Source organism: Apium graveolens, chromosome 5 (genome assembly GCF_009905375.1).
Source record: "Apium graveolens cultivar Ventura chromosome 5, ASM990537v1, whole genome shotgun sequence".
Lineage (NCBI taxonomy): Eukaryota > Viridiplantae > Streptophyta > Magnoliopsida > Apiales > Apiaceae > Apium > Apium graveolens.
The window spans coordinates 38,374,679-38,380,048 of record NC_133651.1 but is presented as its reverse complement, the minus strand read 5'-3'; positions in this window follow the sequence as shown (position 1 = coordinate 38,380,048).

Sequence of the window (5,370 nt, the reverse complement as noted above, 5' to 3'; positions counted from 1 at the left end):
TCAATGAGAGTCTGTTGATTGATTTAAAAAGAAAAGAAGCAGCATACATTCATTATCATCCAACAACCAAGAACACAGAAAGAAAAGCAGCCGCAGAAAACATTTTATTTTTCATCTGCTAAATTCAAGATCACATTTCTAGTTTGTAAAGTTAAATCCAATCAACTAGAAATCATTCTCTTGTTCTTGTGTAACGATCTAGCGGATCAAAATCCCTAGAACTTAATCTCAAATTGCGTTTAGCATTTGAATCTTTTTATTGCAAAAATAGAAAAAGTTCATGTCGAATTTATTCTAGATTTGTGATAATTAATTTGAGATTAATTCCTTGTAATCGATATCGTTGTTGTAACACCTTTCAAGTTTAATAATATTCTTATTTAACTTGAATTTTTTTTCAATTTTTATTCCGCATTTTATTCGATTATTTGGTACCGTTTGTATTCAACCCCCCCTTCTACAAACACATTGGGACCTAACAGTTTTTCATCCAGACATTTTATCAAACACCTTACAGGCAATCTTAATTTTCAATTTTTCTCATGGCACCTAAGGATTTGATCATCGATGGAGCCAAGTTCGTTCCCAACAACTATGCTGCAATTCTAAATCATGATGAAGCTCCGTCTGAGTTACATTTTGTGCAAGATCTTCTTACACACAGTGAAATTGGGTATGCATTGACCCAGCCTTCCGTCTTTTCAAGCCAACAAGTTCTGACGTTTTGGCGGACTGGGCATTTTGATAATGGTGGTGCAACTGGTACTCCCAGCATTGTTTTTGAAGTGGATGATTCTGAACATGTGGTAACTCCTGGTACAGTTCGCAAGGCTTTACATTTACCAGAAGGCTGCATTTTCTCAACACCGGATGAACCAGCTCTACAGTAGCTCATGGCCAGTTTGGGGTATGAGAGGAGTTTGGCTAAGCTTGGACAGTTGAAACGAGCACATATCAGAAAGGAATGGAGCTTTTTCTTCTACTGCATCACTAAAGCCTTCGGGAATAAGTGTTCCAACTTTGATGCCATTCCTATAATGAGTCAGCACATCGGGTATGCTATTATTAACCAAACTCATTTTGATTTTACAAGTGCTGTGATAGGTTTTATTGGGGATCGGATGACAGAGGATAGGAATGTTGTCTACTTTGCTAGATTTTGTTAGCTTCTATATAATTTTTGTTATGCTGATGAACCCCAACCTACCACTGACTTATACCCACCCTTTAAAATTGCTAAACGAGCCTTTAATGACTTGGTAAATGCTGATCTTAAGAAAACGGTGGTTATACCTTTACAGATTCCTCAGTCTGTAAAACAGATCCTGGTAAATGTTGATCCTCAAACCTATAGATTTGTTTATCCTGATGTTCAATCTACCACCACATCTCAAACACCACACCAACCATCAGAACAAATCATAGATACATCTATACCTCAACCCTCCCTCAGAACATATCTTAAAACATATATCACACCTTCACAGACAGCTCAACCTTCATCCTCAGCACCTATTGTGAAGCCTTCATCTTCCAAGCCCAAGAGGACAAAGACTGTTCCTCAGACACCACAGAAGAGAAGGAGGATTGTTCTGAGAGATAAGTCTGATAGTGAGGAACAAGTTTCTGCACCAGAACCTGTTGTTACAGAAGCTGAGAAGGTTCCTTCTCAGAAGGATTCTGTAATTGGGGGATCTAAGCTTCTCAAAAGACTTAGAAGAATGACTTCTGGTGATCCTCCCAAGGAATCCCCACCTTCAAAGAGATACAAGAAACAAAGAGCTAAAAGGCCAGCTTCAGATGATGAGGAAGCAGCAGCTAAGGAAGGAGATCAGAAATCTCTAATCTCAAAAGAACCAGAATTTGCTGAAGCTACTGCATCTCCTTCTCCATTGTCCCCAACTCAGGAAGCTGCTACAGACAAGGCAAACACACCATCTGTGTCTCCTGTACATGAAACTGTATCTCCTGAAGTCCCAGGCACAAGTGCTAAAATTGATATTCAAAACCTGGTTGTGCCTGAGGTTCTCTACGTATAAGCTCCAACAACAATTAATCCATCAACAACACCTGTTACTGATGCTACTCAAACTCCAGAATTGTCTACCACACCTTCCCTGCATCTAGATGTTGATGATCAGAATATAGGTGAGCATCAGGATATGGCTGTTGATCAGAACTTGGAAACAGATCAGCACTTAGAGAATGATGCTGAAGCCTCGATTGCTTCTCATACTGTTGTTTTATCAAAAGATGCTGATTCTGTAAGTTCTGATGCTACAAATGCTGATGATACTGGTGATGCTGCTCCAAATGCAGATGCTGATGAAGTTGGTCCTTCAGGACATGCACCTCCACAAACTGTTTCTAAATCTGAACTAGTCAAGAAGTTTGTACGAGGAGAAGCACCAGTACCTTGGAGTGAAACTCCTAGAGGACAGGAGTGGGCTAAGGAATGGAACTCAGTTACCTTTGTTCCTTCTGAAAAGATTCTTGCTGAGCACTTGGACAAAGCTGATCAGATGTTAATTAATGATGATTTCAAGACACAGCTTCGAGTCACTGCATTGAGTACTAGACATCTTCAAGGTCTCCATTCAAAAACTCATGTAAAGTTACATAAAATTCAGGAAGAATTGCTTAAGCAAGAAACAGTTAAGAAACTTGAAAAGAAAAAAATTCTTTCAACCTACCTTTGACAGAGTTGCTTACATTGAGAAGACCCAAGAGAAGCAACAGTCTCAGATTGATGATATTTTGAAAAATCAAGCTTCTCAGCAATCTCAACTCGATGAAATCCAAGCCTTAGTGGAATTTCTTGTCTCTCTTCTCTTACCTGCTGATGCCAAAAAGGGGGAGAAAGTAATTAAGTCCAAATGCAAAACTGATCAGACACTGAAGGGGAAGGATGATGAAAAAGATTGAAAGGAATATGTCCTAAGTCCAATCATGTATTAGGATTTAGGAATAACTTTTATGTAATCTGTTTTGATTTCATTGATATTAATAAAAGACTTGTTTTGTTTTTATTACGGGCTCTATCTTTTTAAGTGTTTAAATAAGATATACCATAGTTTAGAGTAAAGCTTTTTATGGATTATGATGAGATCATAATAGTGAGACCTAAAAAGATGATAACTCTAAACTTAAATAGTTCCTGGTCATAGGATTACTAACTGGTAATTAATAATCCGCAAAGATCGGTACATACTATGCTTGCTTCATTATGAAGGATGTCTGTTCTCATAGACATTTGTGTGGTGACACTATAGCTAGTATGTAGGTGCTTATTATGGAATAAGTTCACTGAACATGACTCGCACAGCTGAACAACTGATGGAGTTCACTCACGTGTCAGCAGTTGTTCACATAGTGATAGTTGTACAAGTATCCTTAGACTTGAGGTCATCATAGTCATCTTGTGTACACTGAACTATGCTTTGGTTTAGTTCTTAGTCTCCAGGGACAATTATTAGGGCTCTTCTGGGTATAGGAATTTGTACACGAAGATAGTGTATGATCAATAAAGAATCTACCCCTTCCAGTGAAGGAAGCGAATGTTCAAGGCTGATCCACTTATGCTAGTTCAGGAATCTCTGGCCAGAGTAAATGAAATTAGAAAGGAGTTTCTAATTTGCATAGAACTACGCATAGTAAATGGTAAGCAAAGTGATTGAATTAGATAGGCTTGACACGAGATCCATGCCTTATATTTAATCGAGACATTGTAGGGTAGAAGGAGTTTATTGTACGGTAACTATTCACTGAATAGGTTCTTGGTATTCTAAGCAGTGAATTCATATTATCCGGATAGTCGCGATATGCTGAGAAGTATCCCTCACGATGTAGAATAAATGTGATTAATTAATTAATAATATTTAATAAATTAGAGAATTTATATAAATAATGATAAAATAGTTTTATTATTATTTATTTCTACTATCGGCTTAATATTGAACTTACAGGGTCACACCATAAAAAGAGAATGATTTAATGGTGGAGGAATTAATTAATAATGGCTAATAATTATTTATTTATGAAAAAATTATTAATTGGCAAATTTAATAATTGATTAAATGAGATTTAATTGATTATAAATTAATTAAGAAAAGTTCTTAATATTATTAATTAAAGGATTTAATTTTTGGAAATTAAATCAAGAGAGAGAATTATTTCTAAAGTGTTTAGAAAAAGGATTAATGATTAAAAGGTGTTTTAATTATTAATGAGAATAATAAATGGGATAATAATAATAATATTTATGGGAAAATTTCAGCTGAAAATTTTGCCTATAAATACACTATTATAGACCCTAATTTTATTCCAACCTCGAAACCCGAAAACCCAAAAAGTTTGGAAAACTCAATTCTCTCCACCTCCTTCCTCCTCCTTAACATCGTTTTCTTGGTGGATACCGGTGGAGTGCTTCACACTTGAGAAGCAACTGCTAAGGATCTCTGATCGTTGTCTCCGAATTATTTTAAAGGTTAGATTCGATCCCTCGAATTTTTATTCAGGATTTATATGCTTTTATTTGGATTTTATATGTGTAAAAGTGTTTTGCCATGCCCCCGCTGTGTTTAAAATCCAAAAATGGTATCAGAGTATAGGTTGTATGCATATAGATCTGTGGTAAAAATTTCAAAATTTTATGTGCTTGTATGAATTAATTATGATTTTTACAAGTTATATCATGGATTAATTTTGTCTGATGAGAAATCATTTCTCAGAATAATTTTGAATGTTGATCTGGGTTCTACAAGTGTTGCAGATCGTCTGGGTATTTTTTTCATAATTTTATGATGTATAGATTTTTTATTATGAATTTTTGAAGTTCTTACAATTAAAATTCGTTATTAAATAAGTAAATATATGTATATATAATATATATATATATATTTGTATATACATCTGTATTGTTGCAAAAGAATCTGTGATGCACGGAAAACAAACAAAGACAGTCTATCACAGGTGACAGCGGCAGAAAGGACAGGCACGGAAATCGAGGAAAGCTGTCGGCTGCTGAAAAACAAAAAAAAAATATATAGGGGTGTAACGCATTCCGGGAATGCGTTACACACCTGTGGCGCATTCACGGAATGCGTTACACCCTTTAATGGCTTAAAAGGGGTGTAACGCATCACCGGAATGCGTTACAGGGCTTGTAACGCGTTCCTGTAATGCGTTACAGCCCGTCTGTTGATTTTAAAATTGATTTTCTGGGAGTTTCGTAACTCCGTTTTAGGCGTGCAATATACCGTTGGATTCGTTTTTTCGAGACGGATCTAATGGAGTGATCAATTTTAGTTTATATAAAATTTTTGAACTGTTTATATTTCCATGAAGTGTTTTAAAGTTGTTTTTGACTGT